Source organism: Anabrus simplex, chromosome 1, assembly GCF_040414725.1.
Source record: "Anabrus simplex isolate iqAnaSimp1 chromosome 1, ASM4041472v1, whole genome shotgun sequence".
Taxonomy (NCBI): domain Eukaryota; kingdom Metazoa; phylum Arthropoda; class Insecta; order Orthoptera; family Tettigoniidae; genus Anabrus; species Anabrus simplex.
The window spans coordinates 1,028,593,556-1,028,612,225 of NC_090265.1; the positions used below are offsets into that span (position 1 = coordinate 1,028,593,556).

The following is an 18,670-nucleotide window of genomic DNA, read 5'->3' on the forward strand; positions in this document are numbered from 1 at the left end:
TGTGTCATTATTCATCTCAGCAACCCCGAAAACTATGGATTCGACAGTATTTTCGATTACTTTTGTGCCTCACACCCCTCGTCCCCTGTCCCCAAGGGTGCTTGGTTTGTCTTATACCCATGCGGGGTTTTTTTTCGGCTACTGAGTCATAAGTGTACCAAATTTGGTTGAATTCGCTTGAGTGTTTTAAGGGGAGATATGGTATAAATCCTTTTAGATATACACACACACACACAGCCTACAATGACTTATAGGCAAATTTTTGATGCCTTGGGTTACATTATTTCAGTTTTCGTAGGGATCTCTAATTGTTTTGAAAATAAAATACAACCCATGTTACATATTGGTAATGTAGCTTTCTATATGTCAAAAAAGGTTTTAAAATTGGTTCTGTAGTTTTTGAGTTTATCCATTACAAACAAATATACAAACATACAAATCTTTTTCTCTTTATAATATTAGTACAGACAATTTCCTTTATTTTCTGTTCCAGGTAGCAGAGACAAACCTTTCCTTGAATGAGAACAATTCATAGTAGCATCACTGGGACTGCAATTGTACCACGCCGATGCGGTATAATAGCCCTTGTTTCAATCTTCATTACTCAGAGTACAAGCAGAAATCGATAACCTTAAGAAGAAGTATCATACTTGATCGGTGATGTTAATAATTTGAGGTCTTCGAAATGAACGTCGAACAGATCCAGGTAAGACTAAGTTAATAAGTTCACTTTTCTCTCAGTTCAGTAAGTTTCTGGTGTGAGAACAATGTTGCTATGAACTTAATACTTTTGAAATGAATAGACATGTTCTCCCCAGCAAAGGTAAATTTTGAGTAATGAATATTAGAAAATTATATCCAATTCAAGTGTTTTATAACCAGAGGAAACCCCGTTTGGTCCATAATTCCCTCTATACACAATACACGGATAGTACTTTATTTGAAGTTCGTCTATGCCAAGGATAAAATCATAAATATAAGTCTGTAATATGCATTCTTCAACGGAAATTACATGCATATAGAGCACGCCACTAGCCAAAAGGAAAAGCTACAAAACAATTTACTGGAACGAACCTCCACCCAGTTTTCATATTTAAAAATCGGGGCATGTAATGTCCAGCTTGTTTCATACATTTAAAATAGTTTTCTAAAATATTCAATAATATATCCTACAGTAATTTAACGCCATAACTATGGAACTTCTGTGAAACAAATAAAGTGAGGCTCGAGAAACGACTGTTCAGTGAAATCTGCTTAAAGCAGTTAGTGCAGGTCGTTAGTGCAGGTGGCTGCTAAATTAAGGTGGAGACATTTTGGAAACGGATAAGAGGACTATTTCATCACATGATTACCAACAGTAGGAGCTACAGTAAATGAAAAAGAACAATGACAGGTTAACAACCTAGTTAATCCATGTAAATCAAAAAGAATAAGAGTACTCCTATATCGAACAATGAGTGTACAGTACTCTAATACGTAGGGCCTACATATACTGTATTAAAGAATGACATTTTCTTAATTCACTTGATTAATAACAAAGGCGTTCAGTGTGGTTTATATTGTAGTATTTTCACATCTCCTTTTAGCGGTCGCTCTCTACCCCATCATGTGCCGAGGTTGCGGATAGTGGAAGACTTTACCTGCCACCCCTCCAAGAACCTTCACGGCCTGTACGGAGATAACTTTGCGTTGCTTTGTATATATGATTTTAAGTATTCTTCGTAGGCAGTATCATCTCCCAAAGACCAGAATGATAACCGTTTAGCCATGGAGCCATTCTAGAGAATTAATTAAATGAGTGTAATAATAATGTTATTCGTTTCGCTTCCCACGAACTGTTTGTACGGTTTTCGGAGACGTCCAAGTGTGAAGATTTTGTCCAACAGAAGTTATTTTCATTGGTTGTAAATCTACCGATATGAGGCTGGCGTATTCGAGCATATTTGGCGTCTTCTGAGACAAATTACTTCGATCACTGCTATTTCGAGATATTCAGCGATCAATGCCATGTCGCCATCTTAAAAGGTCAGGCAAACTTGCGACCCAGGTATATTATTATTAGAACAATATAGTCGAAGTCATATTAATAACATCTTATACATATCGAAAATAAAATCCTCGACCTGTCCAGGCGACTGCATTCCACTCAGGTGACCTGCAGATAATTGAATATTAAGTGCTCGACATGACTTCCCCAACAACATTACTAGGTAACTTATTTTGACCGGGTAACACTCTATGGGACAGTTAATCAGTTATCGAAAAAATTGCTTTCGATCTAGATCGACCTTGCAGCCATTCAAATTTCCATTTTTTATACTTGTTTAAAGAACTCGTGTTATATGACATTTACTGCTATAGTATCAGTAGATTAATTTTGAATTGATTCGATGTATTGAACTTACACTGCCGTGCTTAGTAGCTCGGATGGTAAGATGTACTAATATATCTTTTATTAGAGAAGTAAATAGAAAATGTTTGCTCTTATGACGCTGTCACTGTTTATCATCGAGAATCTCATAATCCTAATCGTCTGACAGTGAATTGCTCTAGCGCACTCTCTCTCTCTCTCTCTCTCTCTCTCTCTCTCTCTCTCTCTCTCTCTCTCTCTCTCTCTCTCTCTCTCTCTCTCAACACTACAACCGCCGGAATACATTATATACCTGGAGCCGAAGATGCGGTCATTTTGACCGCTATTGAAATAATTATATTTTCGTTCTTGATACGCACGGTTACACATTATTATCGTTTTGCCTCTGTTTCTGTATATTTTTATGAGTTTCAATATTTATTTATCAATAAAAAGACGCTAATCACTCGTTACACTGTCGTCAGAAATATGCCGTTTTGAATATTGGGTAAGTCCTGGATTTTCTTTCAAGGGGTATGGCGAGCAATCCAATCTAACTCTCACATGGTACGTCTAGATTGATCCTGGCCACCCAATCACGAATGCCATACCAAGACCACGCCCCGAACCTAGTGGCGGCTGGTGTTATCTGAAGCTGGGTGTTGCACCAAAATTTTCAATGTTGCATTTTTAAATGAGAGGCTTACAGAATAACAAGAAATCCTAGTGTCCTTCAGTAATGAACAGCATTCCTATCAAAATTGGAATATATCCAGCAATTAAAACACAGGAAATCAGAGGCTAATTGTACAGTATAACTACAGTTATTCTTAACTCACATGAATTAAAAATTTGCCCTCCTGTTTTTCATTGATGCATACTTGTCAGTCACCCGTTGATTCCAGTCTGCGATTTCCTTCACCAGATAGTAGTATAATTGGACAGTTCGGCCGCCTCCTCCTCCTCCCGCCGCCTCCTCCGCCGCCTCCTCCGCCTCCGCCGCCCGCGGGAAATTTGAATTTTGGCGGGAAATTTGAATTTTGGCGCGAGATTTGAATTTGTAAACAAAGCCACGTGCTTTTTGACAGCTGTCATCGACAACAACGCATCGCTAACCTCACTGCTGCCATCTTGACGGGCCTAAACCTCACTAGTGCCAACTTAACCTAACTAGCATGAGGTAAACAAAGCCACGTGTTTTTTGACAGCCACGTGCTTTTTGACAGACAACAACGCATCGCTAACCTCAGTACTGCCATCTTGACGGGCCTAAACCTCAGTAGTGCCAACTTAACCTAACTAGTGCGAGATAAACAAATCCACGTGCTTTTTGACAGCCACGTGCTTTTCGACAGATTTGTAAACAAAGCCACGTGCTTTTTGACAGCTGTCATCGACAACAACGCATCGCTAACCTCAGTACTGCCATCTTGACGGGCCTAAACCTCAGTAGTACCAACTTAACCTAACTAGCGTGTGGTAAACAAAGCCACGTGCTTTTGACAGCCACGTGCTTTTTTGACAGCTGTCATCCGCCATCTTTAAACTACAGAGCACCGTGCTGCCCTCTTTCATCACCTATCATCGGCAGTGCTGCCATCTTGACAGACCTAAACCTTAGTGCTACCAACTTAACCTCACTAGCTCGAGATAAACAAATCCACGTGCTTTTTGACAGCCACGTGCTTTTTTGATAGCTGTCATCCGCCATCTTTGAGCACAGTGCTGCCCTCTTTAGCTACTTACCTTTGAAATGTGGTGGCGGATAATTTGAAAAATGCTTTTCGACAAGCAGCCATCTTTAATCCAGAGAGAACAGTGCTACCCTCTATGTGGTGGCGGCAAATTGAAAAATTCCACGTGCTCTTGTTTGGAAACAAACTCACGTGCTTTTTCGACAGCTACCATCTGCCATCTTTAATCTATAGAGCACAGTGCTGCCCTCTTTAGCTACTTACCTTTGAAATGTGGTGGCGACAAATTCCACGTGCTCTTGTTTAGTAAACAAACTCACGTGCTTTTTTGTCAGCTGTCATCCGCCATCTTTAATCTATAGAGCACAGTGCTGCCCTCTTTATCGTAGTAGATGTAAATTCGTCACAGCTGTCATCCGCAGTGCTGTCATCTTAACGGGCTTAAACCTTAGTGCTACCAACTTAACCTTACTAGCGCGAGATAAACAAATCCACGTGCTTTTTGACAGCTGTCATCCACCATCTTTAATCTATAGAGCACAGTGGTGCCCTCTTTAGCTACTTACCTTTGAAATGTGGTGGCGGATAATTTGAAAAATGCTTTTTGATAGCAGCCATCTTTGAGCACCGTGCTACCCTCTTTTGTGGTGGCAGGCAATTCCACGTGACAGCAGCCATCTTTAATCATGAGAGCACCGTGCTGCCCTCTATGTGGTGGCGGCAAATTCTACATGCTCTTGTTTGGAAACAAACTCACGTGCTTTTTTCTGACAGCTGTCATCCGCCATCTTGCATCACAAACCTCAGTGCTGCGCTCTTTAGCTAGATACCTTTGAAATGTGGTGGCGGCAATTTGAAAAAAATCTATGTGCTCTTGTTTAGTAAACAAAGCCACGTGCTTTTTATGACAGCTATCATCCACCATCTTTAATCAATAGAGCACGGTGCTGCTATCATGCAGGCAATTTCATCACCTGTCATCCGCCATCTTTTAATGAACAGAGCACCGTGCTGCTCTCTGTAGTAGCGGGCAATTTGAAAAGTTCTGTTAGCTGTCATCCGCCATCTTTAATCAAGAGAGCACCGTGCTGCCATCTATGTGGTGGCGGCAAATTCTACGTGCTACGCGCAGCTGTCATCCACCATCTTACATCGCAAACCTCAGTGCTACACTCTATGTGGTGGCGGATAATTTAAAAAGAAAAATTCTACATCAGTCCTCTCTCGACGCTAATTGCACAAGATGGTGACTATACATGACTCCTTAAAGGTGCTTATGCAAGATGATCGCTATACATAGACACCCTTGGGATGCTTGCGCAAGATGGCGGTTATACAAGGCTCCTTATGAGGGATGCTTGCGCGAGATGGTGGTTGCTCTTATGAGGCGGCTTAAGGATCCATGACTAGAGACGCCCTAAGGATGCTTGCGCAAGATGGCGGATGCAAGATGGCGGCTATACATAGCTCCTTATGAGACAGCCAGTACTCGATACAACATGTGATCAGAACATTGATTGATGTGTTCAGAACACTGTACTCGATACAACATGTGATTAAAACATTGTGTGGTGTGTTCAGAACACTACATAAGTAGAATCGAACGCTGTATTAGGGGATACCTTTGTTTAGATTGAAACATAACAAGACTAGAATTGAACACTGCACATTGATTGATTGATGTGTTCAGAACACAAAATAAGTAGAATCGAACACTGTACTCGATGTCGTTAACTTCAACATGTGATTAAAACATTGTCTGGTGTGTTCAGAACACTACATAAGTAGAATCGAACGCTGTACAACATGTTAGGGGATACCTTTGTTTAGATTGAAACATAACAAGACTAGAATTGAACACTGCACTCGATGTCGTTACATGCGATCAGAACAATGATTGATGTGTTCAGATCACGAAACAAGTAGAACCGAACACTGTACAACATGTTAGGGGATACCTTTGTTCTAAGAAGATCAGCTTGAAACATAACAAGACTAGAATTGAACACTGCACTCGATACAACATGTAATCAGAACATTGATTGATGCGTTCAGATCACGAAACAAGTAGAACCGAACACTGTACAACATGTTAAGGGATACCTTTGTTTAGATTGAAACTAACAAGACTAACACTTCAAATGATTTGCTTAGTACGAAAATAAAAAAATATATACCGCGTAGCTAACTCGTTCATCACACTGCTAAGACGCTTAGTAATTGTGAATACACTCATACGAAAATCAAGAAAGCACACTGCGTAGCCAACTCGCTCGGCTCACTCGCTTAGTATTTGCAACACACACGGATAAGAATGTTCCGAGATACTTACATGTTTTTTAAGGGAGGGTGAAAGATCATAAATTATATGTACACATGTTGTCTCCTCCAAGTTGTAAGATGAAATAGACGCAGTACTGCGAGTTTCCGCTCTAGCTGGCGAACGGAAGTAGCATGATATCTCAGCAAAAAATAATACGCGTGAGCTTGCAAGTCAGACACAATGATGGATACCGCGATTCAAATCCTGGTAACTTATGCCGTCGGGAAGGGTATCCGGCGAGCATCTAGCTGTAAACCCCCGATTCTCGACAGATTCTTAATCAGAGTTCTTTGACGTCAGGAAGGGCAACCGGTTGAAAACAATTATCGAACACGCATCGTGAAGGCAAGAGTGTGCAGCGATATGCTTGTTTAGACTTGCAGATTACGAAAAGAAACATAACAAGACTTGAGTCTTAAAACAAATTCTTGCGATTTAAAATCTTAGTCATGAAGGGCATCCAGCAGTAAAACAATAGTTCGTGATACTGCGATTTAAAATCTAGCAGTAAAACCCCCGATTCTCGACATATTCTTAATCCGAGTTCTTTGACGTCAGGAAGGGCAACCGGTTGAAAACAATTATCGAACACGCATCGCGAAGGCAAGAGTGTGCAGCGATATGCTTGTTTAGACTTGCAGATTACGAAAAGAAACATAACAAGACTTGAGTCTTAATACAAAAAATCTTGCGATTTAAAATCTTAGTCAGGAAGGGCATCCAGCAGTAAAACAATAGTTCGTGATACTACGATTTAAAATCTAGCAGTAAAACCCCCGATTCTCGACAGATTCTTAATCCGAGTTCTTTGACGTCAGGAAGGGCAACTAGTTGAAAACAATTATCGAACACGCATCGCGAAGGCAAGAGTGTGCAGCGATATGCTTGTTTAGACTTGCAGATTACGAAAAGAAACATAACAAGACTTGAGTCTTAAAACAAATTCTTGCGATTTAAAATCTTAGTCAGGAAGGGCATCCAGCAGTAAAACAATAGTTCGTGATACTACGATTTAAAATCTAGCAGTAAAACCCCCGATTCTCGACAGATTCTTAATCCGAGTTCTTTGACGTCAGGAAGGGCAACCGGTTGAAAACAATTATCGAACACGCATCGTGAAGGCAAGAGTGTGCAGCGATATGCTTGTTTAGACTTGCAGATTACGAATAGAAACATAACAAGACTTGAGTCTTAAAACAAATTCTTGCGATTTAAAATCTTAGTCATGAAGGGCATCCAGCAGTAAAACAATAGTTCGTGATACTGCGATTTAAAATCTAGCAGTAAAACCCCCGATTCTCGACAGATTCTTAATCCGAGTTCTTTGACGTCAGGAAGGGCAACCGGTCGAAAACAATAGGGTATGATGTAAGAGGTTAGATACTACCAGTTTTGCGTCAGGAAGGGCAACTAGTCTTAAAACGATACAGATTCTTAATCCGAGTTCTTTGACGTCAGGAAGGGCAACCGGTCGAAAACTATAGTGTATGATGTAAGAGGTTAGATACTGCCAGTTTTGCGTCAGGAAGGGCAACTCAACAAATTCTTGCGATTTAAAATCCTAGTCAGGAAGGGCAGCCGGTCGTAAAACTATGATGTGAGGCGGGGTGTGCAAAAAAGCCAGCATTAAGTAAGGGCTGTTGATAGGAGGCGTTAAACCATGTGCATGCTCCTTCACCAGGAGAAGCCTACATGCCGGTACCGTGCAGGTTCTTTCGATAGGAGTAGGCACTGTGTGTGTGTTTTAACCTCTCCGTACAATCATGATATTTTACGTTAGGAACTTACATAGGCTAAATGCTACACATTCCGTGTAAGAGGTTAGATACTGCCAGTTTTGCGTCAGGAAGGGCAACTCAACAAATTCTTGCGATTTAAAATCCTAGTCAGGAAGGGCAGCCGGTCGTAAAACTATGGTGGGAGGCGGGGTGTGCAAAAAAGCCAGCATTAAGTAAGGGCTGTTGATAGGAGGCGTTAAACCATGTGCATGCTCCTTCACCAGGAGAAGCCTACATGCCGGTACCGTGCAGGTTCTTTCGATAGGAGTAGGCACTGTGTGTGTGTTTTAACCTCTCCGTACAATCATGATATTTTACGTTAGGAACTTACATAGGCTAAATGCTACACATTCCGTGTAAGAGGTTAGATACTGCCAGTTTTGCGTCAGGAAGGGCAACTCAACAAATTCTTGCGATTTAAAATCCTAGTCAGGAAGGGCAGCCGGTCGTAAAACTATGGTGGGAGGCGGGGTGTGCAAAAAAGCCAGCATTAAGTAAGGGCTGTTGATAGGAGGCGTTAAACCATGTGCATGCTCCTTCACCAGGAGAAGCCTACATGCCGGTACCGTGCAGGTTCTTTCGATAGGAGTAGGCACTGTGTGTGTTTTAACCTCTCCGTACAATCATGATATTTTACGTTAGGAACTTACATAGGCTAAATGCTACACATTCCGTGGCAGAGCCGGGAATCGAACTCGGACCTCCGAGGGTAGCAGCTAACTACTACACTACAGAGGAGGACTATTTCAGAATATTTTACAACCTTAATTAGTACTGTGTTTTAAGAGCTTGAATGGTACTCAGCTAAGAAGACGTTCGCGAGTTACAAGCCGCTTATCAGTGTCCTCGTTCAAGGCCGAGCCGGAAGATACGTGTACAATTTCAGCTAACACACGCATTCCGCTGCTCGCTCTGCGCTGATACGACTTCATGGACAGTAGAACAAACCCATAGCCTACAGTATGCATGCCTCTCACCCGGTAGTCTCGGGTTCGATTCTCTTGGGAATAAAATGTGTTTAAATCGCAAGAATTTGTTGAGTTGTCCTTTGCACACTCTTGCCTTCGGGATGCGTGTTCGATAATTGTTTTCAACCGGTTGCCCTTCCAGACGTCAAAGAACTCGGATTAAGAATCTGTCGAGAATCGGGGGTTTTACTGCTAGATTTTAAATCGCAGTATCACGAACTATTGTTTTACTGCTGGATGCCCTTCCTGACTAAGATTTTAAATCGCAAGAATTTGTTTTAAGACTCAAGTCTTGTTATGTTTCTATTCGTAATCTGCAAGTCTAAACAAGCATATCGCTGCACACTCTTGCCTTCACGATGCGTGTTCGATAATTGTTTTCAACCGGTTGCCCTTCCTGACGTCAAAGAACTCGGATTAAGAATCTGTCGAGAATCGGGGGTTTTACTGCTAGATTTTAAATCGTAGTATCACGAACTATTGTTTTACTGCTGGATGCCCTTCCTGACTAAGATTTTAAATCGCAAGAATTTGTTTTAAGACTCAAGTCTTGTTATGTTTCTTTTCGTAATCTGCAAGTCTAAACAAGCATATCGCTGCACACTCTTGCCTTCGCGATGCGTGTTCGATAATTGTTTTCAACTAGTTGCCCTTCCTGACGTCAAAGAACTCGGATTAAGAATCTGTCGAGAATCGGGGGTTTTACTGCTAGATTTTAAATCGTAGTATCACGAACTATTGTTTTACTGCTGGATGCCCTTCCTGACTAAGATTTTAAATCGCAAGATTTTTTGTATTAAGACTCAAGTCTTGTTATGTTTCTTTTCGTAATCTGCAAGTCTAAACAAGCATATCGCTGCACACTCTTGCCTTCGCGATGCGTGTTCGATAATTGTTTTCAACCGGTTGCCCTTCCTGACGTCAAAGAACTCGGATTAAGAATCTGTCGAGAATCGGGGGTTTTACTGCTAGATTTTAAATCGCAGTATCACGAACTATTGTTTTACTGCTGGATGCCCTTCATGACTAAGATTTTAAATCGCAAGAATTTGTTTTAAGACTCAAGTCTTGTTATGTTTCTATTCGTGATCTGCAAGTCTAAACAAGCATATCGCTGCACACTCTTGCCTTCACGATGCGTGTTCGATAATTGTTTTCAACCGGTTGCCCTTCCTGACGTCAAAGAACTCGGATTAAGAATCTGTCGAGAATCGGGGGTTTTACTGCTAGATTTTAAATCGTAGTATCACGAACTATTGTTTTACTGCTGGATGCCCTTCCTGACTAAGATTTTAAATCGCAAGAATTTGTTTTAAGACTCAAGTCTTGTTATGTTTCTTTTCGTAATCTGCAAGTCTAAACAAGCATATCGCTGCACACTCTTGCCTTCACGATGCGTGTTCGATAATTGTTTTCAACCGGTTGCCCTTCCTGACGTCAAAGAACTCTGATTAAGAATCTGTCGAGAATCGGGGGTTTACAGCTAGATGCTCGCCGGATACCCTTCCCGACGGCATAAGTTACCAGGATTTGAATCGCGGTATCCATCATTGTGTCTGACTTGCAAGCTCACGCGTATTATTTTTTGCTGAGATATCATGCTACTTCCGTTCGCCAGCTAGAGCGGAAACTCGCAGTACTGCGTCTATTTCATCTTACAACTTGGAGGAGACAACATGTGTACATATAATTTATGATCTTTCACCCTCCCTTAAAAAACATGTAAGTATCTCGGAACATTCTTATCCGTGTGTGTTGCAAATACTAAGCGAGTGAGCCGAGCGAGTTGGCTACGCAGTGTGCTTTCTTGATTTTCGTATGAGTGTATTCACAATTACTAAGCGTCTTAGCAGTGTGATGAACGAGTTAGCTACGCGGTATATATTTTTTTATTTTCGTACTAAGCAAATCATTTGAAGTGTTAGTCTTGTTAGTTTCAATCTAAACAAAGGTATCCCTTAACATGTTGTACAGTGTTCGGTTCTACTTGTTTCGTGATCTGAACGCATCAATCAATGTTCTGATTACATGTTGTATCGAGTGCAGTGTTCAATTCTAGTCTTGTTATGTTTCAAGCTGATCTTCTTAGAACAAAGGTATCCCCTAACATGTTGTACAGTGTTCGGTTCTACTTGTTTCGTGATCTGAACACATCAATCATTGTTCTGATCGCATGTAACGACATCGAGTGCAGTGTTCAATTCTAGTCTTGTTATGTTTCAATCTAAACAAAGGTATCCCCTAACATGTTGTACAGCGTTCGATTCTACTTATGTAGTGTTCTGAACACACCAGACAATGTTTTAATCACATGTTGAAGTTAACGACATCGAGTACAGTGTTCGATTCTACTTATTTTGTGTTCTGAACACATCAATCAATCAATGTGCAGTGTTCAATTCTAGTCTTGTTATGTTTCAATCTAAACAAAGGTATCCCCTAATACAGCGTTCGATTCTACTTATGTAGTGTTCTGAACACACCACACAATGTTTTAATCACATGTTGTATCGAGTACAGTGTTCTGAACACATCAATCAATGTTCTGATCACATGTTGTATCGAGTACTGGCTGTCTCATAAGGAGCTATGTATAGCCGCCATCTTGCATCCGCCATCTTGCGCAAGCATCCTTAGGGCGTCTCTAGTCATGGATCCTTAAGCCGCCTCATAAGAGCAACCACCATCTCGCGCAAGCATCCCTCATAAGGAGCCTTGTATAACCGCCATCTTGCGCAAGCATCCCAAGGGCGCCTATGTATAGTGATCATCTTGCATAAGCACCTTTAAGGAGTCATGTATAGTCACCATCTTGTGCAATTAGCGTCGAGATAGGACTGATGTAGAATTTTTCTTTTTAAATTATCCGCCACCACATAGAGTGTAGCACTGAGGTTTGCGATGTAAGATGGTGGATGACAGCTGCGCGTAGCACGTAGAATTTGCCGCCACCACATAGATGGCAGCACGGTGCTCTCTTGATTAAAGATGGCGGATGACAGCTAACAGAACTTTTCAAATTGCCCGCTACTACAGAGAGCAGCACGGTGCTCTGTTCATTAAAAGATGGCGGATGACAGGTGATGAAATTGCCTGCATGATAGCAGCACCGTGCTCTATTGATTAAAGATGGTGGATGATAGCTGTCATAAAAAGCACGTGGCTTTGTTTACTAAACAAGAGCACATAGATTTTTTTCAAATTGCCGCCACCACATTTCAAAGGTATCTAGCTAAAGAGCGCAGCACTGAGGTTTGTGATGCAAGATGGCGGATGACAGCTGTCAGAAAAAAGCACGTGAGTTTGTTTCCAAACAAGAGCATGTAGAATTTGCCGCCACCACATAGAGGGCAGCACGGTGCTCTCATGATTAAAGATGGCTGCTGTCACGTGGAATTGCCTGCCACCACAAAAGAGGGTAGCACGGTGCTCAAAGATGGCTGCTATCAAAAAGCATTTTTCAAATTATCCGCCACCACATTTCAAAGGTAAGTAGCTAAAGAGGGCACCACTGTGCTCTATAGATTAAAGATGGTGGATGACAGCTGTCAAAAAGCACGTGGATTTGTTTATCTCGCGCTAGTAAGGTTAAGTTGGTAGCACTAAGGTTTAAGCCCGTTAAGATGACAGCACTGCGGATGACAGCTGTGACGAATTTACATCTACTACGATAAAGAGGGCAGCACTGTGCTCTATAGATTAAAGATGGCGGATGACAGCTGACAAAAAAGCACGTGAGTTTGTTTACTAAACAAGAGCACGTGGAATTTGTCGCCACCACATTTCAAAGGTAAGTAGCTAAAGAGGGCAGCACTGTGCTCTATAGATTAAAGATGGCAGATGGTAGCTGTCGAAAAAGCACGTGAGTTTGTTTCCAAACAAGAGCACGTGGAATTTTTCAATTTGCCGCCACCACATAGAGGGTAGCACTGTTCTCTCTGGATTAAAGATGGCTGCTTGTCGAAAAGCATTTTTCAAATTATCCGCCACCACATTTCAAAGGTAAGTAGCTAAAGAGGGCAGCACTGTGCTCAAAGATGGCGGATGACAGCTATCAAAAAAGCACGTGGCTGTCAAAAAGCACGTGGATTTGTTTATCTCGAGCTAGTGAGGTTAAGTTGGTAGCACTAAGGTTTAGGTCTGTCAAGATGGCAGCACTGCCGATGATAGGTGATGAAAGAGGGCAGCACGGTGCTCTGTAGTTTAAAGATGGCGGATGACAGCTGTCAAAAAAGCACGTGGCTGTCAAAAGCACGTGGCTTTGTTTACCACACGCTAGTTAGGTTAAGTTGGTACTACTGAGGTTTAGGCCCGTCAAGATGGCAGTACTGAGGTTAGCGATGCGTTGTTGTCGATGACAGCTGTCAAAAAGCACGTGGCTTTGTTTACAAATCTGTCGAAAAGCACGTGGCTGTCAAAAAGCACGTGGATTTGTTTATCTCGCACTAGTTAGGTTAAGTTGGCACTACTGAGGTTTAGGCCCGTCAAGATGGCAGTACTGAGGTTAGCGATGCGTTGTTGTCTGTCAAAAAGCACGTGGCTGTCAAAAAACACGTGGCTTTGTTTACCTCATGCTAGTTAGGTTAAGTTGGCACTAGTGAGGTTTAGGCCCGTCAAGATGGCAGCAGTGAGGTTAGCGATGCGTTGTTGTCGATGACAGCTGTCAAAAAGCACGTGGCTTTGTTTACAAATTCAAATCTCGCGCCAAAATTCAAATTTCCCGCCAAAATTCAAATTTCCCGCGGGCGGCGGAGGCGGCGGCGGAGGAGGCGGCGGGAGGAGGAGGAGGCGGCCGAACTGTCCAATTATACTACTCCAGATATATTTCTATAGAAAGCATTGCCAAGGCCGACAATCTTTCCTGGGTCATAGAGTTCCTTAAGAAAATGTTTATTCTCTTCAAAGTAGAAATCGACTTTCTGTTTCGACAGACGTCACAGGGATTGTAAGAATTAACTTCAACCGTTTCAAGCATTCAGTGAACGTCCTCTCTAGATTGTTGGTCATTATAAACTCTGCTAGACTAACAGCACCCGACAATGATCTGAATTCTTGTGCTAAATAGATGGAAGACAGTTCATGGCGTTGTTTTACTTTGTCCAAAAACGGATACACTGAACACACTGTCTGTAAGGTACATTCAGGGAACTTAGAACAGTACAAGGAGAACTTCTCTAGAAGAAACAATGAAGAAGCTACAAGATGACCTGAGAAGCTAAAACAATATTTAGCCTGGAAATTATCACATCGCACATTTCCTTTGCTTCTCTTTTCCATTCAGTCTTGTCCAATTTATTTTTCTTCACTGAGCAATTGGTAGGTTCATTACCGCTCGTGGGGTCAATTCCCTCTCGGATCTTGGAGATGTTTGCTTCAAATGCTGAAACGGCCTTATGTGCAGAACCTGCATCAGTGTCTCCGTGTTGTAGCTGACCGAAGAGAACTTCGATTAGTGGCATAACTTTACGGAATAATTCCAGCCAATAATTGAAACTACAACTGGAAAGAACTTCCTTTATGACCAAGATGCTGACAAATTGTAGTTTGATTCATTACAGAGTCACCTTCCAATATCTGGTTCATACACTCAATAAGGTCTTCCTTGCAATCATAAACTGTGTTTACGCATCGTGATTGAAAATTCCACCTAGTAGGGCGAGCCCCTGGCCAATGTTTCCTCACTACCTCGTCAAGTATCACCGTCCCCTGTGTGGTGTTGGAGGAGAATGCATAAATTCATTGCAAACTTGAAAAAATATTTTCACATTGCGGTTGATTGATGCCGCCTTGCTCATTACAAAATCAACTTGATGGGCATAGGAATGCACATATTCTACGTTGGGATAGGATTTTTTACAACAGCTTGTACCCCACCAGAGGAACCAGCCATAACGGATGCCCCGCCATATGTCTGTGCAATTAACTTTTGGGGAGTTTCATTTACTTTGTGCTTATTTAATTATTCCAACAAACACGCAGCTAAGTCTGCGCGTCATGTTTTTCTGGAGACAGGAAACTCCAGAACCTTTCTATTGGTTTACCTCTTGCTACGTGAAGGTAGGCCTACACAACAGCCATCTGGAATATATTCCAAATGTCACTGGTTTCATCTGCTATAATAGCTAAAAATTTGATTCCCTTATTTGTTTTGATACTTCTTCCTGCCATACCTCCAACATAATTTGCAAAAGTTAATTTTGAATTGTATTGGATGTTCCTTTGAAAACAGGTTGCCGTTTCCAAATGGCCCTTTATCACGGCATCCAATTCAGCGCTAAAATGAATTAGTCCACGGAAAACACCTGGGTTTGATGATGATTCAGTTTCATCGTGCCCCATTAAGGCCAGTTCAAACGAACCGCAGAAACGAATACAGTTTATTAAAATATTTAACACATATCTGTCGTGCCTAACTTCTTCGTTATACACCAAAATTTTTCCTTCTATACTCACTGTCGAGTTGTGCAGCTACATTGACAGTTCCGAAAAGTGTCATTCTTAAACAGTTTTGAATGTGAACAGCTGAAGATTCAAGTTTCTTTATTTTGGTACATAAGTGGTTTATGTCCGTTACTCCAACTTTGGTCCACGTGGGTTCCCCACCAAACAACAAGCACGGGATGCAGAATAACGCATTTTTAACTTTGCAACCACATAACCAATCACTATTTGTATAAATATCCCTTCTTAAACTGTCGATTTCCAGTATTAATATTCTGCACAATATTTAAGTCTGGTAATGGTCTTCCGAGAGTCTTTACGGTAAGGGTTTCTCCTCATCAGAAAGCTGAAAAAGCTCTCTAACTTGTAAATTACTTACAGTATTCATTCTCACTCACACTCCACTACACATGAGTTTACGCATTGAAAAGTTAATATTTCAAACCAAACATTCAGTTACAACAAAATACCAACACACCCAGAGGTGATTGAGCGCTAATGCCGTGAAACGACACCAACAAAATTAATAGTCAAACTAAACTACACAAACACCGGCAGCTTTGTGACGAACTCATACTCAAAATCCAAAATCCATCAGTTATAATAACGTACAGAAAAACTATCTAGAACCAAAACACTCAATCGCCTCAAAACACACCAAGACCTACATGTGAAAAATGTAAACATAACGTCTACAGTAACATGAACAACTCCATGTCGCAATAGTCCAGCCGTTTACCCACAGGTGACAATGTTGGCGCAAAGCTCGTTTTACGGTTGACAAAAGTATAACATGAAGTTATGCTGATGAGAAAATGTTTCCTCCGAAAGTAGATCCTCAGAACAAATTTTGGGATAAAAAAATAGTTGATTGCCGATGAAATACCAGTGTTGGTAACATTGTGGGTGGTGCGGTACCAAATACACTAGAGACAATACGCGACACTTCCGGATTTATCATTCCTAGTGGCTTGATCTGAAAATTCGCGCTATATTCAAATATCAATGGAAATGTATATACGGAAATGGGTAAATAAATTACGTCTAGAGAGAAAGTGTTACTAAGATATTAACTTCAAAGTTGGTAAAGCAAGTCTGGATAAATGAATGAAGAATTATTTAACAGGTTATTATTTAAAGACTGAAATTAGACATACAGTGGTGGTCAAAATAATAGAGCCACCTGGCAAAGGTTTGGAAGAAAGTGCAAATTTATTACTAGACATGTTTGTACTATGATGGAAACAAAATTTTACGTTGAACAGGAACCATTACAACAGAGTCACATTGTACCACAGTCAGTTATATAGATAACATAACTCAAACTAATCAATAACATTCAAAAGAATACCAGACCACAGGGTCAAAAAAATAGAGCCAATTGACACAAATATTTTGTACTTGATCTCAGTCTTATGAAATTTACAGGAACAGTCATTTTTGCATAGGAGTGCATTAGTACTTCGTGGGATAACACTTATTTTTGAGGATTTCTCTGCACCTCTTACCCATAGAGTCGACTAAATGCCTGCATTCGTCGCTGCTGATAATATACCAGGCTCTCTGGATTTCTTCCCAAAATTTATCTAAAGATGTAGCTTTTGAGTGGTCAATTCTCTTGTCTACGATCTCCCATAAGATCTCAATGGGTGATGCGTCAGGGGATTGAGGTGGCCACTCTAATACTTCGATATGGTGATCTTGAAAAACCTGCCTTACGATCCTTGCAGTATGGTTTGGATCGTTATCGTGCTGAAATTTCCATTTCAGCAGCATTTCCTCTTCAGCATAAGGCAGCATCACATTTGCCAAGATGTCTTTGTACATTTGTGCGTTCATTATGCCGTTGATACGGTGTATTGGACCAACGCCGTACCACGAAAAACATCCCCATACCGTAACACTTCCGCCACCATATTTCACAGTTTTTAAAGTGTACTTGGGATTAAATTCCTGGTTTGGTGGGTGGCGCACATAGACTTTTCCATCTGAGGCAAACCTATTATACTTGGATTCATCGGACCAAAGGATGTTCTTCCACCAAATATTAGGTTTTTGTTCATTTCTCCGGGCGAAGACCAACATTTTCTGAACATTAGCTTTTGAAACATGTGGCTTCTGTCTCGCAATGCGCCAGTTCAATTTTGTGGATCTCAGTCGTCTTTGAATCGTTGAGTTTGATGGTTGAACATCATTTTTGTCGCTATACAAAATGGCTTCCAGTCGTGGTGTTGACAAAAATGGGTTTTTATTTACTTCCCTAGTGATGAGTCTGTCTACGGGAGGAGTAGTTACACGATGTTGCCCCCTGTTCTCCACCGGTGGCTTTGTTTGTTTTGCCAGTGTAATGGCGTTCTGGACTTGTTTTCGCGAAACGTGTAAATCTTTGGATATTTGATTCATGGACATCCCACTTTTGAACATCCGGAACATTACTATATGCTCATCATCACTTGTATGCTTTGCTCTGCCCATCTAGAAGAATGTAAACAAAACCAAACGTTAATTTACATACAAAATAATATTGAGTGGAGGTTTGTTGACAAATAATATCGCTAGCCCCCAAAACAACTGCAAAAAATCAATTTGAACGGGACTTCTGTAAATCGGCTCTATTATTTTGACCCATAAGACCCATAAGATTCTTACCTCTTTTCGCACGTTTAGCTCAAACGCTTCCTTTCGCACGACTACAGATAGCAGCGACGTCTTCCCTGATGTTGTCTAAAACGGACTGACAACACGGCACTGGTGGGGATTTTGTGAGCTAATATATATCCTAGTTCTTTATACCGTCAATAGAGGTGGCTCTATTATTTTGACCGCCACTGTATAATCAAGATGTGAAATGGACTGCTGTAAAAGGGCTTGATCTTTCATTTATGCATTACTTTTATAGCTTTAGAATTCCTGCCTGAACGTTCACGGCTAGATTTTTCTTTTTTCTCATTTAAAAGCATTTTATCATCATATTAAAACACTTGTCAGCAAAAATATCGGCACATTCCTTACACACATGATTCAATGAATTTACATTTAAGAGCTGGACAATTTTCCTTTTACAAACTTGTAACTTGAAGCTTACTAGCAGAAAGAAAATCTATCCATTTAGCCTC

General features: G+C 41.1%; 1 protein-coding gene across 1 annotated transcript in view; it reads left to right on the forward strand.

Annotated features, from left to right (window-relative positions):
• The first annotated feature begins 493 nt into the window (after nucleotides 1-493).
• The window catches only part of LOC136857915 (E3 ubiquitin-protein ligase RNF144B), a 295,359-nt gene continuing 277,182 nt past the window's right edge, over nucleotides 494-18,670 (forward strand). The window contains exon 1 of the mRNA XM_068225335.1: nucleotides 494-706. The gene's annotated coding sequence lies outside the window, so the exon portion shown is untranslated. The remainder of the gene's footprint in view (nucleotides 707-18,670) is intronic.